Source organism: Bos javanicus, chromosome 21 (assembly GCF_032452875.1).
Source record: "Bos javanicus breed banteng chromosome 21, ARS-OSU_banteng_1.0, whole genome shotgun sequence".
Lineage (NCBI taxonomy): Eukaryota > Metazoa > Chordata > Mammalia > Artiodactyla > Bovidae > Bos > Bos javanicus.
The window spans coordinates 65,727,563-65,752,954 of NC_083888.1; the positions used below are offsets into that span (position 1 = coordinate 65,727,563).

A 25,392-nucleotide genomic window follows, 5' to 3' on the forward strand; every position below is an offset into this window, starting at 1 on the left:
GAGCCCACCGTGAGAGTGACAGGGAGAAAGGACATCAGAGGTCAGGGCCCCAGGCACCCAGAACAGTGGGTGTGGATGACAGTGCTAAATGCCACCAGGAGGAGGGGCCCTGGGCTACAGGACAGGGGGCCACACCCACTGAGTCCGGGCAGGAGGCCACTGCCCTTGCAAATAAGGAGAGCTCAGGAAAGCAGAAGGTTGTGAAGGTGTGGGCAGCGTGGGCGACCTGCAGGGGCAGAACACTCTTCCAGGGCAGTAACTGCAAGCAGTTACCCTGTCCCGGGCCTGGAGGAGCGAGGGGAGTGATGAAGTAACTGGTACCTAGAGCCAGACGGTGAAGTTGGGTGGAGAGGGCCCTGAGAGATGCAGGAGACAGTGAGGATGCGAGAGATGGGGAGGATGCAGGAGGTGGCGATGAAGGAGAGAGAGTGGGGAAAGCCCAGTGGGTACCGTGGCTGGGTGGCAGGAGCTGTGGCTCCCACCTCCCCCATGCACCATGGGACAGAGGCTCAACGGGGGCCAGGGCTCAAGGCCAGAGACGCAGGGGCGGCGTCTGGGTCAGATGGGGGGCTTGCTCAGGTGTGGAGGGCCTTGGACTCGCCTAGGGCTGGGGCTTGGTGGCCAGATGGGCAGGAGTGAGGGAGGTGAGGACTCACACGACGGGATCAGGGGCCCAGAGTGGCCAGGAGGGGTGTGGCACAGAGGGCTGATGGGTAAGGGGAAAGTGGAGGGGTCAGGGGTCAAAGAACAGGCACAGGACGATCCGAATCAGGAACAAAGGATATAGAAGGGAAAGGGAAAGTGTTATTTGCTCGGTCGTGTCCGACTCTTTGCAACCCCATGGACGATAGCCCGCCAGGCTCCTCTGTCCGTGGGGTTCTCCAGGCAAGAACACTGGCGTGGGTTGCCATGCCCTCCTCCAGGGGATCTTCCCAAGCCAGGATTGAACCCAGTTCTCCTGCACTGCAGGAGGATTCTTTGCCATCTGAGCCACCAGGGAAGCTCTAGAGAAGGGAAGATGTCTAGATGCTAGAGGCACAGGTTTTCAGAACCAGAAGGGGCTGGGTGAGGACGGAGTCTGCATGTGCCAAGAGTGTGGTGGTGACATTGAAGAGGGTCGTGGGAGCCACAGGGGTGGATTGAGAGGCCAGGCAGTGACTGGGTAACCATGGAGATGTGGAAACGGGTGATGGGCCAGTGGGGGGTGAGAAGAAAAACAGAGGCAGGATGGGGGGTGGGGGAGAGGAGGCTGGATAAAGGGAGTCTGGCTGGAGAAGCCTGGGCGGTGGGGGAGCCGGTGGAGTGAGGGAGCACCACCAGCCGGTGGCCTGGGGCCGGGAGAGGGGAGCCAGGTCAGCCCCAGCCAGAGAGCAAGGGGCCGTGAGGCCAGCACCCTGGGGCTCCCGGAGCATCACCCGCACAGATGGGGAGGTCGAGGCCCAGAGAGGCAAGAATGGGTCCCCACCCACCCCCAGAGCCGGGGCCTGCAGGACCAGGACTGCCTGACACCTATTTGCTGCCCCCAAGATTGATCCTGCTCCTTCCGAGGGCGGCAGAGAGAGTATCCAGGAGGAGGTGGTCCCCAAGGACCCACGGGACACCCCCCCCCCCACCTCCAGTCCTGGCTCCACACGTAGCCCACGGGCTCCGGGAAGGCTGGGCCGGGCTGTGCGGCGGGGCTGGGAAGTGGGGGGCGTGCGTGGTGGGGGCCGTCCCTGCGGGGGCGGGTGGATGTGCTCGCCGCGTGGGTAATTAGGACCGCAGGGGTGACGGGTGCCTGCAGGAAGGAGGAGCTGCTTGTGTCTCCAGGCAGCGTGGGCGGGGGCGTGGGGCGGAGCCGGCCCCACCCCGCTACCCGGGGGTAGGTTGCACTGGGGGCTGCTGCAGAGGGTGCGGAGGGGGGTGGGCGGGTCTGCGGGTGCAGGGTGATATGGGGGCGCATCGGTGCAGCACGTGAGCCTGCCTGTGGGAGGAGGGGAGGGTGTGGATGGGTGGGAGCTAATTAGCTGGAGCCTGGTCTCCACGCAGAGCCTGGACGCCAGCCCGCGTCTGGCAGCCTGGGCTCAGCCTGCGCCAGCCCCCCTCCCCAGTCTCATAGCGGCTCCCCATCTACCCCAGAACAGCCCCCACCCCCAGCGGCCCGCCGGGGATGGCCGGATAGTCCTCCCTAGTATCCACCAGGCCGTCAGCCAGGTGGGGGACAGGGGTGAACACAGAGGGTCATCGGGGAGGGAAGAGGGGCCCACCCCACGCTGGCTCCCACGGGACTGCCCCGTGCCTGCCCTGGCAGGGGCACACAAGCAGGCCAGGTCCAGGGGCGGGGAAGGCCCTGACCCTCAGCTCACAGTGGGCAGGAGCAGAGCCCGACCCGGCCCACTGCCCACACCCACCCCGGACTCTGCCTCAGGCCCCTCTGGGTTTCTGAGCTCCTGGGCCAGCCTGGGCAGTGCAGGACTCTCTGCCTCAGAAGCTGCTCCATCAAGGGTCTGGGGTGGGGGTGAGGGGCAGGGGGTGTAGGGGTGAGAGGCAGGCTGGCAGTGATGTTTTTGAAAAGTGCTCCAGGCCTGAGCACATGTCGTGGGGTTCCATGAGGAGCTGAACCAGGGGGATGCTTCTGACTACATTCAGTAGGTGCTCAATAAACAGTGACCCCCAGGGCTTGGCTCCCCTGGGGCTACAGTCCTCGGAAAGTCTTCACAATTCCCTTTTTCCTGGTTATTAAAGCAAGGCACATCCATGACATCGCTGTAGAAAGTATGGGGAAACGGAGACAAGTGTGCAGAAGGGAACCCAGCCGTCTGGAGTGGCCAGGTGGGTGGGCCTGCTGAGAGCCTGCAGCCGCGTCCGGGGGGAGGGCCTCATAGGGACTCTCTGCTGTTCACCCGTACCAACCCGCTCAGCCAGCCGGGAGCCAGAGAGGCCCACAGCGGCCTTGACAGGCGAGAGGGCTGCGCTGGTGACCGCAGCCCCACAGAAACGAGGCCCTCGTCACCAGAACCTGTGAGCGGCCCCGCACACAGCTAAGCCTTAACAGGTGTCATTTAGCCAAGGACCTTGAGGTGAGATGATCCTGGTTTAGCGGGGTGGGCCCTAAACGCTGTGACAGGTATCCTTACGAGAGGGACGGAGGGACATGAGGCATACGGAGGAGAAAGACACAGGAAAACAGAAGCAGAGATGGGGATGACGCGGCGACAGATCCAGGCCATCGGCGGCCACCACAGGCTGCAAGAAGCCAGGAGAGCCGACTCCCCTGAAGCCTCCAGAGAGAGCCCAGGGCTGACACACCTTGATTTCAGCCCCAAGCCCTGGAGCTGTAAGAGCTACCACATTTGTGGTCATTTGTTACACAGATTAACACAGCGGCTCTGTTCACCAGGGTTCTTCAGAGAAACAGAACCAATAAGATGAATGTGCAGAAAGAGGAAGAGATTGGGCCCCATGATTATGGAGGCAGACAAGTCCCACAGCCTGCAGAGTGAGTTGACCAGCGGGAGGCCCAGTTGACCGTGTGGTTCCAGTCCGTCTCAGTCTGCCCGAGCAGCTGTAACAAAATGCTCCTGACAGGGCCTTAAAAAACAGCAGACACTGACGCCTCACGGTTGTGGGGGCTAGACGTCTGAGGTCCTGTGCCAGCGCGGTCGGGGGTCTGGGGGCTTTCATTGTGTCCTCATAGGGAGGAGGACGTGAGGGAGGTCACTTGCTTCTTTCCCAAGAGCTCTAGTCCCGTGCATGAGGGCTCCACTCTCACAACCCAACCACCTCCCAAAGCCCCCCAGCCCACTTACACCATCATCCTGGGGGTTAGGTTTCAACACCTGAATTGGAGGGCGGGGGACAGTCAATCCTAAAGGAAATCAGCCTTGAATACTCATTGGAAGAACAGATGCTGAAGCTGAAGCTCCAATACTTTGACTACCTGGTGCGAGCAGCCAACTGTTTGTTTGGAAAAGATCCTGATGCTAGGAAAGACTGAGGGCAGGAGTAAGCAACAGAGGATGAGATGGCTGGATGGCATCACCAATGCAAAGGAGATGAACTTGTGCAAACTCTGGGAGCAGGTGAGGGACAGGGAGGCCTGGTGCGCTGCAGTCCATGGGGTTGCAAAGAGTCAGACACTACTGAATGACTGAACAACAACACTGAATATTCAGATCACAGCCTCATCCAAGTCCAAAGGCCTGGGACCCAGGGGAGCTGATGGAGCTATTCCCATCCAAAGGCCAGCAGGCCCAGTCCCCAGAACTTATGCTTCAGTCCCGGTCCAGAGGCAGGAAAAAGATGACATCCCAGCTCAACGCCTGTCAGGCAGGAAGAATTCTCTCTTCCCCAAGGGAGGTTCAGCCTTTTGTTCCAGTGGACTGATTGGGTGTGGCCCACCCACCTTGGGGACGGCAGTCTGCTTCACTCCAATTTAAAGGTTGATCTCATCCAAAACACCCTTACAGAAACACCCAGAATGATGTCTGACCAAATATCTGGCCACCCTAAAGCCCAGGCAAACACACACATAAAATTAAGGACACAGCGGCCATGGGCCGTGATGACAGACCTTGTACTCCGGGGTAGGGAGCCCTGTCTTTATCCTGAGGGCCATGGAGGAGTAATGACAGGGAGGCGTTGGGAAAGACCTCGTGCTGTGACCGAAAGGGGAGACCCAGGAGGTGGTCCGAGCAGGTCCAGGTGCTGAGGGACGGGAGAGGAGGGGACATGTGGGTCCCCGGGGCAGGCATGGGCAGATGGCCATGGAAGCATAGGTCCCTTTTAGCAGGGGGTGACCTAGGGCATCGTGGCGTCGGCCCACCTCCGCCCCTTGTCAGCCCAGGTACCCATCCTTGGGATGTTCTCATAGGGCAGGGCCACACGGGGTGCCCACAAGTGCAGCCTCAGGAGATGGGGGCCCACCCTCATGCCAAGCATGCACGCTGGAGTGACCTTCACTCCAGCCAACTCAGGGCTCAGAGGGCCCCCTTAACTCTAGCCCTGGGGGAGGGGCATGGGAAAAGCAACTTTTTTCACTGAAGAAAATGGAAAAACCTCACCTCACCTCAGCTGTAATAAGCTAATTTTCTCGTCTAAGTGGGGCGTAATCAAATTCAGCCCCATAGCCTCATTTCCAGGCAACTTTATTCATTGTTATTTTTATTCCAAGAATTCTCTGGCATTTTCTGGGAGCCACTGAAGGGTTTAATAGCTGCCTAAGTAGCAATGTACCCTGTTTGGAGCAAAACCCAGGAGCAAATAGTCACAACCCAGGAGGGCTGGGGGGGTGGTTTCCTGGGAGGGCAGGGAAGGTCACCAGCTGGCTCAGCGGGTGGAATGCCAGCTGGGTCAGGGGTCTCTGAGTCCCCGGGTGGGGTGACCGGTCTAAAAAGGCCAGGAGCCTGCACAGAAGAAAGAGTCTGGGGCCTTGGGGTTGATGCGGACGACAGCAGGCAGAGGGGTCATGCCTGGGGTGCTGAGGGTGGGGCTCTTCAAGCCGGAGGACTCGGGTTCCTGGGGCCTCTGGCTTCCCTGCGACACAGGGCTCCAGGGACCCGGGGCTGGGGTGCCTGTGCGTGTGTGTTCTGTCTCCCCATTAAACTGAGATTCACGGTCCACAGCCTCTTGGGGAGGCCCCAGCACACAGCAAGGATGAGAGTCACCATCCCTTTAATCCACCTTCTCAGTGGCCAACCTGAGGACAGCTTGTACCCAAGCGTGTCCCCAAGAGCTGGCCAGGGTCTCTGCATCTGCCCGGGGTCCTCTGTGTCCAGCACGGGAACCCCCGCAGGTGGTGGAGGGAGGCCAGAGAGAGGAGAGCCAGAGACCAATGAGGAGGCTGCCACCACGGTCCCCTGGGCTGGGGCCTGGGGACAAGGGACACACAGGATGGTATACAGGTGGAGCCACCAGGCTAAGGGGCCGCGTGGATGCTGACACTTACACAGAGACCGTGGCAGCTGGGACTGAGGCTGGTACACGGGCGGGCCGGGGGCGGCGGGAGACAGGGTGTTGGGGATGTCAGTCCAGGGAATCCCAGTAGAAAATGGGGGTGTTTCAGAGGCCCGAGGGGGTTCCAGATGCTGGAGTTGGGAGAGGGTTTGGGTCGAGGTTAGACTCACCTGGGGGTCTGCCCCGGCCACCCCAAGCTCAGGGTCCCCCAATACCACCAAATGCCTGTGTCCCACAGAAGGGCTACCCTACCCTCAGGACTATTTTTAGCTTCTCCGGGTCCCCTCGGTCCACATCGCACGTGGCCACCAGGTCCCTCCAGGCTTTGTGAGTGTGTGAGCGGTCCGAGGAGGTCCAGCCGGTATGTTTCCCATTTGTGTTGCTTAAATCACTAAATGGCTCCTTTGTAAGAGTCATTTGACGTTCAGGAAGTCTTTTGATGCCTCTCAAAGGGCTTTTTAATAAGTGTTTCTAATCCTTTTCTCTTAAAAACAGGAAGCTACTCTTTGTCGACTGTAAACACCAGAAGTTCCGAGTCTAGTCAGAGATGCACAAGCCACAGGCTCGTGACGGTTGAGAAACCCACCCAGGCCGGCCAGGCCCCGCACACGGGGCGCTGCAAACCAAGGATGGAGCCCGGAGCTTCTGCCCACATCCCCGCGCCCAGCACTGGGCCACAGACCACCGTGTGGGGGACCCCTCCCCACGGCGGGGTGCCAGGACTCACGCCCGTCCTCGGCAGGGGCATCTCCTCAGGGAACGGCCCCACCACTGCACAAGCCAGGCACCCCGCTCATCCTCAGCGACCCCCTTCTTCAGCCCCGTCCCCCTGCTGCTACCCTTTCTATCCTGTAGATCCGGGCCCCTCTCCCCTGCAGAGACCCTCCTGGCTGCCCCTGCCCCGAAAAGGGGCCCAGAGACCTTGTTTGCCTGAATGGGACCCCTAGGATTGGGCTGGACCCCAACCACCAGCCTTCCCCCTCTGCTCCAACATCACCAAACAGCCTGTGAGACCCTAACATCTCCGTAGCTTCACAAGCGCTGTTTCCTCTGACTGGAAAACTCACCTTCCGCTCTGCCACACAGACAGTGCCCCCATCCCTCGTGCCCTCCTCTCTGAAGGCCTTTCTGGCTCCCTAAGCAACCCTTCCCCTCGAAGCCTAGAGCCTGGTGCTCTGCTTCAAGCCTCTGTGCAGTTTTGCAGGGTATACACTGCAAAAGTGATATCGCCCTGCTAAACCCAAAACCCCTCAGAGATGGAGCTCTGTCTTTTTATCTCCGCCCACAGATAGCCAGCATAGTCCCAGGCTGTCCGTCAGAGGGGCTGTCCCCAGCTCGGAACTCAGACTCTGATTCCAGCCAAGGGCCTGGGCCTCCCTAGGGAAGGGATGGGAGTCCATACCTCCAAGCTGGCAACAGAAGAAGTTGGTAAAAGGAATTTGGCCTCTACGCACCTGTGCCCATACCAAACCCCCACCAGGAGACCAGGAGCTCTTGGTCACGTTGCCCAGCGCTATGCCTGCTGCAGCATCTGCTGGGTGGCAGCTCTGGGCAGCAGGAACCCACCCCTGACCGGGAGGAACCAGTCCTTTCTCCCCAAGAGCAGGATGCCAACAGATGCTGGGGTCTGGAGTTGGGCTGGGGCCAGCAGGGAAAGGACCCCAGGAACCCTGCAGCCCAAGGGAGTGGAGGAGAGCCATTCTGCCTTGGTAACGTGCAAACCCAGCCCGGTCATAGGAACACAGTGGACACTCAAACCCCAGCTGGATCTGAAGCTGTCTCAGCTCCCTTCTAACTTAGGCATTGATCATTCATTTATGCATTCATTCAACAAAGATGCTCAGCCCTGTGCCCAGGTGCTGGGGCTCAGAGATGGACCAGGGAGCATCCTGCCCTCCACAAACCCCAGCTCATGGGCAGATGCATCCGGAAACAAGCCAAGACGTTCTCCAGAGTGTCAGGAATCATCCTGTTCACCGCTGCACCCTCAATGCCCGGCACAAGGCCCAGCACACAGCAGGTCCTCCATCCACAGAGCTTTGTGGACTAAGGGGGCTGAAGGCCCAGAGACAAGGCCAGCAAGGGAGTCGGGTGCAGCCCCTAAGACATGCGTGTGTTAAGCAAAGGGTTGGGACCCCATCGAGGGTGCAGGGAGATCCTAGGTTGTGGGATCAAGGAGCAAAAAGGAGCCAGGTTTGTCTTCATGCAGCGTGGGAGAGGCGCAGGGGTGGGGTGTGTTGGGCGGGGGGGCAGATGTTGTAGTAGAACTGTGTGTCACAGACCCCAAACGACAGTGGCTTCAGAAAAGAAAGGTTCCCTTCTCAGTTAGCTTCCCTGGTGGCTCAGGTGGTAAAGCGTCTGCCTGCAGTGCAGGAGACCCGGGTTCAATCCCTGGGTCAGGAAGATCCCCTGGAGAAGGCAATGGCAACCCACTCCAGTATTCCTGCCTGGAGAATCCCATGGACAGAGGAGCGTGGTAGGCTACAGTCCACGGGGTCGCAGAGTTGAACACACAACTGAGCGACTTGACTTTCTTTTCTCATTTAGAAGCCTGGACTGAAACTGGAGCTCTTCTCCACGTGGTCGTCGGGGTCAGCCTCCTCTCTGGCCGCTCTGGCCATGGACCCCTGCCAGCTCCAGGCCAGCCTGCCCTTGGCTGCAGGGGAAGCTGAGAAAGGCCATCTCCTGGGGCAGCCAGGTGCTGGAGGAGCGGCCGGTGGGGACAACTAGCCGGGTCTGCCAGGGCCAGTGATGAGGGGGAAATTTGTGCTTCGGTTCTGGAGAAAGGCAGGCGGCCCAGCAGAGAAGGGGGGCCGTGGGATAGAAGGTCCGTCGGAAGGAGCTGGGGTGGGGGCGAGGGCAGAGGAGGGGCGGATCTGGGCAGAGGGAAGGTGGCGAGAGACACCGAGGTGTGTTTGGCCACGTTGAGTGTGACGTGCCTGGGGGACAGCCTGATGAAGCAGCTCAGGGGACGTGGTGGGTGGGGGACACCCCCCCCAGGGAGAGGGCAGTGCCCAGTGGTGACTGGGCCAGAGACTGCACCAGATGGGGAAGGCCACAGGGAGAAAGGTGGCAGGTTAGGGTTAGGGTTAGCTTCCCTGGAGGCTCAGATGGTAAAGCGTCTGCCTGCAACACAGGAGACCCAGGTTCAATCCCTGGCTCAGGAAGATCCCCTGGAGAAGGAAATGGCAACTCACTCCAGTACTCTTGCCTGGAAAATCCCATGGACGGAGGAACCTGGTGGGCTACAGTCCATGGGGTCCCAAAGAGTTGGACATGAGATATTACTTTGCCAACAAAGGTCCGTTTAGTCAAAGCTATGGTTTTTCCAGTGGTCATGTATGGATGTGAGAGTTGGACTGTGAAGAAAGCTGAGCGCCGAAGAATTGATGCTTTTAAACCGTGGTGCTGGAGAAGACTCTTGAGAGTCCCTTGGACTGCAAGGAGATCCAACCAGTCCATCCTAAAGGAGATCAGTCCTGGGTGTTCATTGGAAGGACTGATGCTGAAGCTGAAACTCCAATACTTTGGCCACCTCATGTGAAGAGTTGACTCATTGGAAAAGACTCTGATGCTGGGAGGGATTGGGGGCAGCAGGAGAAGAGGACGACAGAGGATGAGATAGCTGGATGACATCACCGACTCGATGCACATGAGTTTGGGTAAACTCTGGGAGTTGGTGATGGACAGGGAGGCCTGGCGTGCTGCGATTCATGGGGTCGCAAAGAGTCGGACACGACTGAGCAACTGAACTGAACTGAACTGAGGACTTCACTTTCTTTTCTTTCTAGAGTTAGACAGGGCTCTGGGGTGGGAGAAGGGGGGCGGGGAGGAGGGCAGGAACTTGCAAAGGGCCCCATCCCCTAACCTGAAGGGGAAAAGATGCAAGCAAGTTGATTGGGAAAGGGGCTCCCAATCAAACTCAAGACTGACATGCGGCCTGAGAGTCTAGGCAGGAAGTGATGCTCCGGAAGCCGGAAGACCATGGAGAGTGCAGACAGCAGAAGACGAGGAGGCCAGAGGTACAGGGGCGGGAACAGCGCGGTCGCCCCAGCCCAGCCTGAGGACAGCCGCAGGGGTAGGGCGCCCAACCCTACCTGGGGACGCCGAGGCCCCGCCTCCAGGCCTTCCAGCCCCGCCCCTCCCCGAGCACACGTGGCTGGAGGAGGGGCTCCAGACCCACTTCTTCTTTCCTCTGGGGGTGGGGGTGCCGTCCAGGGCCGGCGTCCCCCTCCTGTTTAGAAACCCGGAAGCGGAGGCCCAGAGAGGCCGAGGTCACCTGTGCTGGGCCTGCCTCCCAGGCTTCGGTTTCCCGGCGGGGCCCAGTGCAGCTATCCCTTCAGTGACTGGAGTACAGAGTAGCCAGGACAGGAAGAGGAGACCCCGGGGGTGCCGGAACCCCGGGAAGGCCCAGCTGGCCTGGGAAGCCTGCAGGGGGTCACCCTGGGGACTGGGAGCTGGGCAGGGAATACCCTGCTCTGGAGCACTTTCTAACCTATGCCCCCAACCCCACCCCACACTAGCTAGGGAATCTTGGCTGCCCACCCCCGACTGCGGCCTGTGCAGTTCCGGGGGCTCGGCCGGCCAGCGCCCGGGCAGTTCCTGAAAAGGCTTGTGGTGGGACTCGTTGGCTCCCCTGCCCAGGTCACTGGAGCCCGCAGCAGGAGGAGGTCAGACCAGCAGCCTGGGCCCCCCTCTGGGGAGCACTCACATTTCCAGGAAAATTGCAAAACATTTGAAAGACAAATGGTCAGTTCCTCATAACCCTTCCTCATTTTCCTGAAAAGAGGTGTTAGGGGGAGGGAGTGTGCTGGTGGAGAGGGTACCATGAAGGGCTTCCTGGCCGCCAAACCATGCCCATCCCCAGGCTGGCTTGTAGGCAGCGGGGGAAGGCCAAAGGGGTGGGGGGAGCGGGGCAAGGAGGAGAGGAAATGGGAGTGCTGGGAGGTGCCAGCTGTGAGGCTCCAACACCTCTCCATAGCTGTCACCCAGGATGTTTTCATGCTTCCTTCTTGTCACCACTCCAAGCCATGACCCAGCACTGCCCAGCTTCAAAGGGGAGAAGCCGGGACAATGACTTCCCTGGTCCCATGGGGCAGGGAGCAGCGTCCAAGGACGGCCCCCATCCAGGGGTGCACCTCCTGTGTGAGCCCCTCCCCTGCAGGGCAGGCTGGGCCCCTGTGACTCATTCTCAGAACTGATGAAATGTCATTCCCACAACTGGGCGATGAAGGGCTGGCCTTCCATCTTGGGGGACTCTGCCGCTCGGGCCCTGGGATAAAGCAAGCTGCCGTGTTGGAGGGACCCATGTGGCCGAGACCAAGGGTAGCCTCCAGCCATAAGCTCTCGAGGGCTCCTGCCAGCCGCCACCAAGGAAGCTTGGAAGCTGATCCTCCCCAGCTGGGCCTCAAGATCAACACAGCCCAGGCGACACCTAGATTATCGCTTGGGAGGGACCCCGTGCAGGGGACCCAGCTAAGTGATGCCCAGAGTGAGGGCATAAGTTTTAGGCACTAAGTTTTGGGATACTTCGTTACACGGTGATGGGTGACTGACACAGGTGGCGTCAGATAAGACAGGCAAATGCAGCGATCTGAGGCTGTGACCTTGAAATCGTCAAGCAGTGTCCCCCTCTGTAAACTGGCCATGCCCACCTCCCCACAGGACGCCAAGAAAGATAAATAATGCGATGCACTCAGGCACCCAGCCCAGCACCAGCCTCAGAATGGAGAGGTGTGCTGTGCTCACCTACTCCTCCAGGAAGTCCTCCAGGAAGCCCTTCACAATCCCCCAGCTGGATCTTGCCTTCCCTCCCTTGGGCACCCCGATGAAGTGGCTGTGTCTCCATCTGGAGTGCTTTGCTTTCCGCTGAGCTTCCAGTCTTTTGAATCCAGGTCTGATGCTCCAGTGACCCCTACCGCACCCAAGGGCTGTCATAGTTCTTCCCAGTCCACCAAGAATGAGGCCTGAGGGTCCCACAGCAGGTATTCAACCAAAGCTTGCTCAGAAGAAAATGGGAAGACCCACCAGACATCCCTGTCTGTGAGACAGGACCTGGGATGGTGACCAGGACAGGCTGGGCAGGTGAGACAGAATCCCTCTGCTCATTACTCCTTATCCCTGAGCCCCTAATCCGGGTTAGGTGGGGGTGCAGGGCCCTAGGGCATTGAGGATGAAAATGGAAGGTTTGGGGACCCTGACCAGGCCAGCTGCAAATACTAGATGCCGCTGAAGGGCTCAACGGAGCCGTAGAACGTAGGACTGACTGGCCAGGGCAGGCTTCGGGCTAGAGAACAGTGAGACTGTATTCACTTCCCAAATCGCTCTGCCCCTGAAGTGCTCAGCCAGGAGGCAATGATGCAGGTGCTTGGAGGGCCGGAAGATGGTCTGGGCCACTGGTCAGCTGGACCACTGACTCAGGAATGCTGAGTCACATGACACCCCCTCACAGAGCCTCAGCATCCCTAGCCAGGTGGTTCAGGATTTCTCAAAGGAAGGCTTTGCACCTGTGATGGCCTATTGAAGCAGTTATTCATTCTGAGAAACCAACTGTGTCTCCAGAGACAGGAGACGCCCCCACCAAGGGGCAAAGACTGTGATAGCTGTGTGTCCCAGCACCCAGCCCCCATCTGGAAAAAAAAAAGTGGTCTCAATGGGAGTCGCTGAATAAATAAAAGAGGGGCCACCAGGGACTGTGACCTGTGCATCCAAACACCCAGTGAGCAGAGGGGCAGTCATGTTCAGAGGGCATGGAAGAGCCAGGAAAAGAAGACCAGGGTGGCACTGGGCTCCCCACCCTTAGTGGTAGGAGTCAGGACTGGGCAGCTGAGGGCAGCAAGTGCCAACACCGAGGTGGGGAGATGGAAGAGGAAGTGGGGAGGGTCACAGGGTGGGGCTCGGGCAAAGGCGCTGCTGCTATGTGTCCCGAGGAAGGAGCCATTACCCACCCCCAACCCCCACAGTGACTAGGGCCCCTGGGAGATTTCACCGTCTGTCTGACCTCAGCAGCCAGGGCCTCTGGGGCCACAGGCTGGTTCAGCTCAGGGCAAACTCCACAGCTGGGAATAAGCAGCAGCCTTCCTCTCAGCTAGTGAGCTGGGCCCCAGCCCTCCTCAGGGGGATCCACCGCCCCACCCAGTCCTGGCCTGCCTACTTCCTACTCCGGACTCTAAGCATTCCTGTCGGCAGGATGCCACTGGTGAATTCAAGCCAGGCTCCTGAGTGGGGCCCCAGAGCTCACCCCATGTGCTGGCTGTTCCTGAACCCACTCCACGGACTGGGGCCGGGGGTTGGTTTCGGGGTGATTCAAGCTCATCATGTGTATTGTGCACTTCGCTGATAGCTCAGGTGGTAAAGAATTCACCTGCAATGCAGGAGACCCCAGTTCGATTTCTGAGTCAGGAAGACCTGCTGGAGAAGGGATAGGCTACCCACTCCAGTAGTCTTGGGCTTTGCTGGTGGTTTAGCTGGTAAAGAATCTGCCTGCAATGCTGGAGACCTGGGTTTGATCTCTGGGTTGGGAAGATTCCGTGGAGAAGGGAAAGGCTACCCGCTCCAGTGTTCTTGGGCTTCCCTTATGGCTCACCTGGTAAAGAATCCACCTACAAGGTGGGAGACTCGGGTTCCATCCCTGGGTTCAGAAGATCCCCTGGAGAAGGGAAGGGCTGCCCACTCTAGTATTCTATCCTAGAGACTCTATAGTCCATGGGGTCGCAAAGAGTCAGAAGGGACTGAGTGACTTTCATTTCTTCACTTCACTTCTTATTTCTATTATTACTGCATCAGGTCCACCTCAGATCCCTGGGCATTAGATCTCAGAGTTTACAGGCCACTGCTTTAAACCACACCATGGTGCAGGGGGGAGGGCCGCCCTGGGCTGGGCCTTGAAGGAGCAGTGTCAGTTTTCCGGGAGGAGAATGGGTGCTGCCGGGGGCTGGGCTGTCAGCTGTGAAGGTGCCTGTGATCCCCCCACATGGAGGGCATTGGCCCAGCATGCCCTGGTCCCGTGGGCCCCACAGCTGCAGCAGCCTCCTGAAGGGGTGTTTCTCAAGGCCACATCTGATCGCCACTTGCTTCTGTTTGACACTTTCAGTGGCTCCCCGTCACCATCCAGAAAAGGCTCAAGCCAGGAGTCAGCAGAATCAACACCCCAAAAGATGGCCTTATCCGAATGCTGGGAATCTGAGAACAAGTTCTCTCTGGCAGAGGGGGCTTCACAGAAGTGAATGAGTTAGGGATCTTGAGATGGGGATGGGGGGTGATCCTGGACTGTCTGGGTGGGCCGAGTCATCACCAAGTCATCACCAAGGTCCTTTACCTTTTAAAAAACTGTTTACCTTATATTGGAGTATAGCCAATTAACAATATTGTGATAGTTTCAGGTGGACGGCAGAGGGACTCAGCCACACGTGTATACGTGTCCATTCTCCTCCAAACTCCCCTCCCACCCAGTCTGCGATGTGACATTGAACGGAGTTCCACGAACTACACAGTGCGTGCTTACTTGCTCAGTTGTGTCTGAGCCTTTGCAACTCTTTGGACTGTAGCCCACCAATCTCCACTGTCCATGGGATTTTTCAAGCAGGAATCCTGGAGTGGGTGGCCATTTCCTCCTCCAGGGGATTTTCCCAACCCAGGGATCAAACTGGGGTCTCCTGCATTCCAAGCAGATTCTTAATCCGCTGAGCTATCAGGGAAGCCCAATAGGCCTATTTTATTTTATTTTAAATATTTATTCATTTACTTGGCTGTGTCGGGTCTTAGTTGCGTCATGAGGGATCTTTCTTTGTGGCACATGGACTCTCTCATGGCTTCAGTAGCTGTGGCTCAAGGGCTTATTTGCCCAGAGGCATGTGGAATCTTGGTTCCTCAATTAGGAATCAAACACATGTCCCCTGCATTGCAAGGCTGATTAACCACTGGACCACCAGGCAAGTCCCTCGTTAAATAGTCCATTTTTAAATAGCTGAGGTCGTCTGAGTGAAGAAGCGGGGACAGGAGACTTGGAGCCGGAGTGAGGGCAGGTTGAAAGGCGGCCTCTAGAAGCTGGAAAGAGCAAGGAGATGGACCCCACTCGTTCTGCAGCCTCCAGCAGGAACCTTCCCCGCCGGCCCCTTTTGAGCTTCTTCAGTCCTGTGAGGTGATATATGAGACTCAGACATAAAGAAGGCTAGGCACCAAAGAATTGATGGTTTCGAACTATGGTGCTGGAGAAGACTCTTGAGAGTCCCTTGAACACCAAGTAGACCAAACCAGTCCATCCTAAAAGAAATCAACCCTGAATATTCATTGGAAGGACTGATGCTGAAGCTGAACCTCCAGTACTTTGGCCACCTGATGCAAAGAGCTGACTCACTGGAAAAGACCCCGATGCTGGGAAAGATTGAAGGCAAGAGGAGAAGGGGACGACAGAGGGTGAGATGGTTGGATGGCATCATCGACTCAATGGACATGAGTTTGCGCAAACTCCTAGAGATAGTGAAGGACAGGGAAGCCTGGAATGCTGGAGTCCATAGGGTTGCAAAGAGTCAGACGCGACTTAGCAGCTGAGCAACAACAGTTAACAACAGCCCCACTCCGTTTGTAGTGATTCGCTGCTACAGCAGTGACAGGAGGCTCGTACAACCCCAAGCCCTCCCCCGGACCCCCAGGCCTGCCTGGCCATTTTCCACCCTGGAGACAGTTGCTCCCCTCCCCTACTGCCCTGAGCGCCCAGCGCCTTCGGCCTTCAACCACACTGTTCCTTCTGCCTGATACAACCGTCCTTGGCCAGAGGCTGGCCACCAGCTCCCACACAGCACTCACCCCAGGGTCCCATCCTCGCTGCAGCCTTCTCGATCCTCAGGACGCTCTACCTTGAACAGGTGGATGTGTTGGAAGTTAGTGGGATCCATGGCCTCTAGCTCTTCGATGGGATAGCTTGGGGTTTCTAAGGGGCCTGAGCCTCAGGAATCAAAGGACAGTCCCTAGAGGGTCCCACCAGCAGGTGGCTTGGCAGTGACCATCCTCTGGCCTTGCGTTCCCCTACTAAAGACTCAAGTTCTGGCTTCATGGGCTTCCCAAGTAATGCTAGTAATAAAGAGCCTTCCTACCATTGCAGGAGATGTAAGAGACACAGGGTGGATCCTGGGGTGGGAAGATCCCCTGGAGGAGGGCATGGCAACCCACTCCAGTGTCCTTGCCTGGAGAATCCCATAGACAGAGGAGCCTGGTGGGCTACAGTCCATGGGGTCACAGAGTCAGACATCACTGACACCATGTAGCACACACACGACCACTTAGCACACCTGTATATGCCCATTCAGGTTCAAAATGGCATGGGACACTTAACTGCTGACCCTGATCTGAGGCCACAGAAAGGGCAGGAATTTTAGAATGAAGACTCAACAGGTGGCCCTGCTCCCTCCTGGTCCACCTCCCAGGGCTCAGTCACCCCCTGGCACCCACATGGCCCCTGACCCAGCCAGGAGCCCCTCAAGAGCAGGTGGCTGAATGCTCATCCCCTGCTCAGGGGACCCCTCCTCAGCCAGCCCACCTGCACCTTCCAAAGCAGGGCTCTCAGGAAAGCATCCAGACGTGGGTGCTGGCGGGGGAGGGGCACATGGGGACCCACCTCCTGCCGCTGCAGGAGCTGGGGAGCCGAGGGCCTCCCCCAGGACGACCCCTAGCTGGACAGAGGAGCCTGAAGGCTGCACTCCCCGAAGGTCCCCACCCCGGACCCACTAGCAGCCTTGGAACCAGCCTGCAGCCTGCATCTCCCTTTACCCCTGTAAGAAGGGAGGCTCTGACACCGTGAAGATGGCTACTCAGAAATAAAATACCATGCATGCGTGCTCAGTCGCTTCATTGTGTCTGACTCCTTGCCACTCTACAGACTGCCGCCCGCTGGGCTCCTCACCCGTGGGGTTCTCCAGGCAAGAATACTGGAGTGGGTTGCCGTGCCCTCCTCCAGGGGATCTTCTCGACCCAGGGCTGGAACCCGTGTCTCTTCTGTCCACCTGCGTTGTCAGGCGGGTTCTTTGCGCCTAGTGCCACCAAACAGCAAAGAGAAGGAAAAGAACAAGTGTGGGAGGACGTGAAGACACAGGAGCCCCCGTGTACCACTGGTGTGAATGCCAAGTGGGGCAGCCAAGGTGGAGAACAGGATGGAACTTCCTCAAAGAATAATCCCCAAACTGCCATTTGACACAGCAATTGCACCCGAAGAAACTGAAATACGAAGGAGATGTTTCAATGCATCCGTGTTCCTAGCAGCAGCATCCACAGCAGCCAAAAGGTGGAAGCTGCCCGGCACCTGCCAATGGCCAAACAGCAAGTGGTGTTTGCTAGAATGCGGCGTGATTATATCAGATTTGGTCTGAAGAAGGAAGGAGCCTCTGACACAGGCCACGAGGCCATTATGCTGGATGAATCTCGAGGACATTACGCTGAGTGAAAAAAAGCAGTCACCAAAGGACAAAGACTCTCTGCTTCTACTCCGCGAGGTTCATAGAGACATAAAGGACAGGGGTGGTTGCCAGGGGCTGGGGGAGGGGGCGCGTGTCTCACGGAGACAGTCTCAGTTTTACAAGATGGACGTGTCGTGGGGATGGATGGTGGCCTAACCCTGCGAGTGTACTCACGGCTGCAGGGCTGCACACTTGAAAGTAGTCAGGGTGGTGCATTTTATGTGTCTTTTACCACAATTAAACTGGTTTAAAAGGGGGGTGGTGGCTTGGACCTGCACCATCTCCTCTCCGTTGTTTTCAAATCCTCTGTATCTTCTTGCAGCTGAAAGGGAAACCCTGTTCCCAGACCACAAGCAAACAGGGCTGCCCAGGTGGATGTGGGGCCAGACCCCCCTTGGCAGCACCCCCCGACCCTCAGCACCTCCAGCATGAAGCGCCCCACTTGGTGCCTCCTCCAGTCCCTTCCAGGCTGGTGGGTCCTGGAGTCCAAAGTCCCAGAGATGGAGACAGGGCTGAGGGAAGCCTCTTTCTGACTTTGCTGGTCAGCGTTTCAAAGACCCTTTGGTCATACCTGGAGGTTGCCCAGGGAGCAGGTGTGGCCCGAAGGGCACCATACCGCCAGTGAGGGGTGGGCAGAAGCCTCCAAAGAGCCTCCTCCTCCTAAGGGTCAAGTCAGGACAGCTCCCTGTGGAGGCAGCCTTGGGGGCCTGTAACTCCACAATATTAAAAGCAGCTTCTGGAAAAGATTCTCCCCTTTCTCCTCTGCAGCCCTTTCCAGAGATTTCGAGATCATTAATTTAAGTGCAAGAGAAGTCCTGGTGGAAAATATTCATTGTTACAAGCTGGATGTTTCATGTGGGCTCATTAAATCCACCAGCCCTCCCAGGAAAATGCTGGGGGGGCGGGGGGCCGGAGAGGACCGGGTGGAGTGCAGGGTAGAGGAGGGTGGTCCCTTTGAAGAGGAAACGGGGAGGGCAGGGGGCAGGGCAGGCGAGAGGAGGGGTGACCCCTCAGCTCTCACTAAAGCGAGTTGGCTCAGCCCAGGAGAGGAGCCAGCACAAATGAGCACCTTTGAAACTGGGTCCTTTCTGTGCGTCACCTCATCTCAGCCTCCAGTCACAGAAGAGGCATCTGAGCCGCTGGGCTGTTATGCAGACTTGTCCAAGGAGCTGCAATTACAACGGGTCACGGCCAGCACGCAAAGCCGTGGACACATCCCTCTAGGACCGCAGAGCGCCACATGCTCCGAAAAGCAGCCTCCAAGCTGAGGCCCCCTGGCCTCCAGCTGGTAATCACTTAGTCATCTTGCAAACAATTGATGAACTTTCCTATCTGTGTCTCTATTGTTAGGAAACATTTTGGCTGTAATAAATACATATTTGCTGTAATAAATGCCAAAACAACCACACTGGATTAAACCAGATAGAGGGGTTCCTAGGTGGCACTAGTTAAGAACCCACCTACCAATGCAGGAGACATGAGACATGGGTTCAATCTCTGTGTCGGGAAGATCCTCTGGAGGAGGCCTTGGCAACCCACTCCAGTATTCCTGCCTGGAGAATCCCATTGACAGAGGAGCTTGGCGGGCTACAGTCTACAGGGCCACAAAGAGTCGGACACGACTGAAGCGACTTAGCATGCACAGAAGCCAAACAAGATAGAAGGTTGTTTTTCTTTCTCCCCCCTCTCATGTAGCAGTCTGAGCTTCAGCATTCTAGAGTCCTGTTGTGGTTACCCAGGCGCTTTCCGCCCTGTTGCTCTGTGAGCCTCAACACCCAGCTTCCATCATGTCCAGTCAAGGTGGCTGCTCTGGCTCCTGCCATCACATCTGTCATCCAGCAGTGGGAGCAGAAAGAAGAAGGGGAAGGCATCTCTCTTCCCAGTGGGGGAAAGTCCCGGAGGTTTAACAGATCTTGATTTCTTATGTGTCATTGGTTAAATAGATACATATAGCTACCAGGGAGGCTGAGAACTTGAAAGAGTATCCATGTACCCAGTTCAAATTTGAGGATTCTTTTACCTTTGGAAGAGTGGAGAGTGGGTATTGGGGAACAACTAACAATCTCTACCTAGAACACCATCTCCCCTCCCTCCAGGGTCACAGTGAACCAAAGGTCACGAGTAAAAGGCCGTGCAGACTGCAGGAGAGGAGAGACGTGATATGAGGAAGAATCTGAGGGGTCAATGTCTGGACCAAGGCTTGAGGGACAACTGGAAGACCATCTGGAAGGAGTTCCAGGAGAGGTGGTAGCAGATAGCAAATGGAGCACCTGTGCAGAAACTGGGCTTTGTTGTAAAGAGCAAAAACTCGAAGCTGGAGACAGGGATCCACGCTCAGATGCGGAGTCAGATGGAGAGGCGTCCCATCTCCCCAAGCCTTGGCTGGCGCCTCGTGCAAAGGCTGGTGGTCTCCATCACTGCTCACGGGCCTGGCATCCGTGGAGTTGTGGCTATGACACTTGAGTGGTGGGATCACTGGGTCAGTGTCAGACAGGGGCAGGCGCTGGACCGGAAGAGGGAAAGCGAGATCCCACCTGGAGGCCTCCAAGGCCAGGCTGAGTGGTTTGGATGTTACTCGGAAGCTGTGGACGTTTGCAAGTGGGACAGCATCCTGGGCAGAGAGAGGATTTTCAAACCCGGCTCTGGAGGATGGAGAGGAGGAGTGAGATCGGAGGTGTCAAAGCCTAACAGAAGGCAGCTACACACGGTGCCCGGAGAGAGACAGCGTGGCACAGACCTGCCAAAGTCAGGATACCCTTCAAGCATCTGGGAAGACTTCCTGGAGGAGGCAGCCCTGCAGCTGTGCCAGCCAAAGCAAGGGAAGGGGAGGGGGGAGGGGACTTGCCCCAGAAGGGACAAGAGAGGGAAGGGCAGATAAGCTGAAGCTTGGCAGTGCCCCCAGAGATGCTCCCAGCCACTCAGCACCCTGGCAGCTCTAGCTGTGCCTAGCAGTACATCCATGTCCCAGCTGACTCTCCCAGGAACCAGCGAGGTAGAGATCTTGCTCCCATTTACCAGAAGAGGAAGCTGGAGCCCAGAGAGAGCTGACCACTTCCCCGAGGCCACACAGCAGTCATGCCTGGAGCCCTCGGCACCCTTGAACCATCCTGGGTCCAATAGGATGACCTTCAGAAATGTTCTGACGCTATCTTCCTGGACTCAGGAAGGCTTTTCGTCCTGCTTTACCCGCATCCTAGCCTCCAAGCATCACTCGTGAAGCAGAGAGGGACCCACTGACTAGGAAGACAAACTGAGGCCAGAGAGGGCAAGTCGCCTTCCCAGGTGGCACTGCCCGTGATTGCCGGCCAGCAGGGTCTGCAGCCAGCTCCCTCCAGCTCCTCGTCCTGCTCCCACGATCCTGGCCTGGCTGGGGCCTTCCTCCCCTCCCCCAGCACCCCCGCTGTTTTCCTGGCTCTTTCTCTCTCCGGGAAGGGAGCGTGCTCTGAGTCTGTTTCCCTGGGAGAAATCCATTTTCAGAATCTGGAGGTGTTGAAATGTGTTCTTTTTTCCTCTCCAGAGAGCCCTTCTTGAGGACAGAGGTACCCCGAGAATCCCTCTGGGGCCACCACCAGCCGGGGAGGGCGGTCCCTCAGGAGGGCCTGACCCCAGCCAGGGTCGGGGGGTGCCCTGCAAGGGGTCTGGGGAGGTGACCTATCCATCCTGGGACAGTGGGCAGCGGGGCTGCCCTGGACACGCCCACACCTGCACCCTGACTTCTGGAGACGCTCAGCTGCTACCCCCCAGCTGGGGCTGCAGCCCTTCTGGTCCCGAGAGCGGGGTGGCTCCTGAGCCCACCTGCCCGGCTCGGGGCGGGAGCCTCATCTGGGGAGGGTGGATCTTATCATTGTCTGCCAGCGGGGCCTGTGGAGGTCACAGAAGTGCTCGCTCTAAAGGGCTGTGAGCATCCGCTGACCCACGGAGCCAGCCCCTAGGGTCATGGGCACAGGGGGCTGCTGGCTGAGCGAGGTGGGGAGAGGAAGAGGGCGCAGGAGTGGAGGCGATAGAAGGGGAGACTGCAGAAGGGGAGGGGGGAGGGCGTGGCCCTCTGCCCCAGCACACTGACCACACCCGCCCAAGGCTTGCCATGCCTCCGCTTTCAACATCTGCTCCAGAACGAGGATCTGGCCTCGCCTTCCCCACCCTTGTCTCCGCAAGCAGCTCTGACCACACCTTCCTGCAGCTGACCCATTCCCTCCCCAGGGCTTCCAGGCCCTCCCCGGGGGCTCCTTCTGTCTGGTGGAGGCCTTGTATGCCGAGCACCCACTCTGGTGGTAGGCCTGGGGTCTTGGGGAGAAGTTCCTTGAGCTCCAAGAATGCACATCCCAAGTCGTGGACTCGTGGGCCACCCAGACTGAAGCCCGGAAGGGTCCTGGCAAGACCAGGCTGTCCACGGCCTAGCCCTGGGGCCCACACACCCGGGAGATCTCAGCCTCAGTTCTAAGCCTTCAGGACAGGAAGCAGCCTTGGCCAGGGACACCAAGGGACTTCAGGGAGAGGATGTTCAAGGACCCCCCACCCCCACCAGGGGAGTCTCCCCACAGGTGAGTCACGTGATGACTCTGCCTGTCCCTGTCCAGCCCACAGCGAGCCCCACCATAGCCCTTATATCCCCAAGCAAGTCACCCTGAAACTCCAGCAGAGCCGTTTCACTGCGGTTCCCGGGAGGGCTGGAGGAAGCCAGGTCCCTCTGGGTTGGGCTCTCTTCCTCTGTCAGCCTCTGCGTCTTGGCCTGCTGGCCACAGGGTAAGGACCAGGTTTACCCAGGCTTGTTGAGACTTCCAGCCAGCCCTGGGCCAACCTCCAAACCGACCTGGAATACCAGCTCCCACCCACAGACCGGAGGCCCTCCAAGGCAGGGCTGGGGTGGTCCTCAGAACAGCTGAGCGCTGCAGGTGCTGAATGAATGAATGAATGAACGAATGAATGGACACGCCACCCTGCACAGCCTTGGCGGGACTCCCCCCTCCCTGCCACCTCCTCACCACGGCTGAGCACAGAGGTTCCCACCCCAGGACTAACACGTGAAAACACACTTGGCTTCGGGCCTGGCGCACAGTAGGGACTTGATGAAAGTTCCCCAGCATCCGCGCATCCCTGTCCTGTGTACAGATGGAGCAGCCAAGGCAGTGGGTACTCTGCTCCTCGGAAATAGAACAGACTTTGCACAGTCCTCCTGGACAACTGTACCCTCGGCGTGTTGAACTGCTTCGCAGTAACAGGCTCCTGTCCTGGATAAAGCCCCCTGCCCTACCAGGAAGCACCCCCAGGCAGGGAAGGGAGGCAAGGTATGGCCCCTAATTCTGAGGGACCCCAGCCTCACCTCCAGCCTCCCTTCTGCCTTGCCTCTTTTGAGAAGCTTCTGCATACCCCTTGGTGGGGGTGATGGGTACAAGGATGTGTATTAATGACCCCTTCTGTGACACTGACAACCCCACCATTTGCCTATCAGCTGGCCTGCTGGGCAGGTCCTTGGGCAGACGGGAGTGTGGGGACGGGGTTGGCGGGCCCTCTGAAGCAGGGGCCATACTTTGCCCTGCTTCCCTGCCCAGCAGGCCAGCTGACAGGCAAACGGTGGGGTTGTCAGAGTCACAGAGACAAATATCAGAGGCAGAGGCGAGGCCTGCCCCCAGGCTCCCTGTCTCTCTCTCGGTCCCTGTCTCTCAATGGCACTCCCTCACCCCTACTGTCTCTCTCCCTGAGACCCCCTGCCCCCAGCCCTAGATGGAAGTTCCTTTACAAAACACGGAGCTCATCCTCACCGTAGAGATGAGAACAGGAGGCCCGCGAGAGCAGGGATGGACCCCAGGTCATGCAACAAGGTCAATGTCCAAGCAAGAAACAGGGATACCCCAGGGACTCGCCAAGTTCATCGGTGAGCCCTTGGGGCCATTCAGACCACAGGACACGGGTCCTCCGAGAAGGCTGCTGACCAGCCCTCCAGCCTCATGCAACTGCTGCAGTGGAAGGGCAGGGGGTGGATCTGAGACCCTACAGAAATGCATCTTCCCTCGACATCACACTCCAGAGTCAGGCTGGGTCTGGTCCCGCTTGGGTCCGGCTAAACCTTGGGCCAGGTGCCAGGAGGGCTGGGCTGAGGGTTCAACCAGCTGCAGTCTGAGGCTCCATCCTGGTAGGAGACAGTCCGTCACACTCCCGGTGCCCCGAGTTTCCCCAGGAGCTCGGCACGCCCGCCCCTGACGTGGGTGCCCTCTCTGAGCTGACGGGACGGGAGCAGGCACAGAACAAGCAGGGGCTAAAAACGAGCCACGAGTCAAGACCGCTTCCTTTCTGTGCCTCTGCCATCCCCGCGGGACCCAGCCAGGTGCGCCCACCAGAGCAGGAGGGGCCCGTGGAGCAGAGCATCCCAGACAGCCGAGTCTGCTCTGACACCAGAGCATCCCTGGGTCAGCTGAGACTGGTGGACACCCAGGCACGCCAGGGAGCCTGCCAAGATCAGGAAGGCACCCCAAGCCGCCCGCAGGAGGTGAGGAACCCTGCTCGCTGCTGTGTGCCTGTTTGTTACCAGGCGCCGGGCGGCAGCGAGGGGCTGACAGAGCCTAACTCACCAGGAGCGCCATCTGCTCTGAGATGCGCTAGCAGACCCCCCTCAAGTCACCGGGGCTCAGAGAGGCCCAGGGACTTACTTGAGTTCACCCCGGGAGTGGGCTCAAGTCCAGAAGCTCTCTGGGGCTCCACCCCACCATGCGCTGGCCGGGCAGACCGCTAAGTCAGTCCGTGTGCCTGCAGGGAGTCCCTGGTCATCGAGGGAGACACGGGGGAACGGACCTCTCTGTATTTGGGGGGTATAAGGAGAAAGGGCGGCTGTGCCAAGCCCCAGAGGAGGAGACTAGCTTCTGCAGCTGGAGAAGGAGGCGGCAGAGTGGGCCTCCTGGGTGGGCAATCAGCAGGAGCAAGGCAGGACCCTCTCGGTCCACTCCAGCTGCATGGCCATCGCCACCACCACCCCACAGAGACCTGTGACCCCACGGTGCCCGTGGACTTCACCCCCCTCGGAGCTGAGCTGCTGCCAACCCCCTCCATCAGATACGTCAGACGCCAGCCAAGGAAAAGCAGCCACATTTGCACAGCCGCTGCTTGTCCGGCCCCTGTGTGCCAGGCACGCCTCATTCACGCTTCCCGGGCTCTCCATCAACCCCCAAGCAGAGGGTACTGACACCCTCGTTCACAGATGAGCTCAGAGAGGGTCAGGAATGTGCCCAGCGCCATACAGGAAGTGGAGCCAGGATTTGAATCAAGTGTGTGAAATCCCAGAGATCCCAAAGGTCAAGCGACCCGTTGGATGGAAAGGCTCGGTCCTTACGGGGACAGCCTCAGCTATGCCACCCGCACCTGCCACCACCGAGGGCCCTGGAGACGCCGTCCTTAGAGAAGTGTTTTCACTGGCCAGGGGCCAGCATCCCAGCACCCAGCTCTCTCGATGCAGGGTTAGCTGGCTTCGAGACCGTGGCTTGTCAGCAACCATCTTTCCCCAACAGTGTGAAATTCCAAAAGTAAAGCTTTATTATGCCCACAATGCCGAGGCCCACCCCTCTGCCACCCCCCATCCCAGTCTAGTGCGGGAATCTTCTCCTGAGACCCGCAGACACCGCCAACTCGGTGTGTCACCAAAGAACGAGGCAGACTCCCCTTCCCTGGAGTTCCCATCCCTCTGAGAAGCCAGGTTACCCCCAAGCCCTTCTCCCAGCCTCCCCACACCCCATTCTGCCCCCAGTGTCACCCCACTAACCACTGAGCATCTCTCATTAACTAGTGAGGGTGAGTTCTGGAATCAGACACTAGTTCTGTGTCTTTAGGCAAATCATTTCTCTGAGCCTCAGTTTTCTCATCTATAAAATGGGGTAATAAAAGTTGCATATAGTCAAAGCTATAGTTTTTCCAGTAGTCATGTACAGATGTGAGAGTTGGACCATAAAGAAGGCAGAGTGCCAAAGAATTGATGCTTTTGAATTGTGGTGTTGGAGAAGACTCATGAGAGTCCCTTGGACAACAA

At 58.3% G+C, this 25,392-nt stretch overlaps 1 long non-coding RNA gene across 1 annotated transcript; it reads left to right on the forward strand.

Annotated features, from left to right (window-relative positions):
* Positions 1-19,144: 19,144 nt before the first annotated feature.
* On the forward strand, positions 19,145-20,864 carry LOC133233998 (uncharacterized). The gene is made up of 2 exons (XR_009731950.1): positions 19,145-19,282; positions 19,478-20,864. It is a non-coding gene; the product is annotated as an uncharacterized LOC133233998 (long non-coding RNA).
* Positions 20,865-25,392: the final 4,528 nt, after the last annotated feature.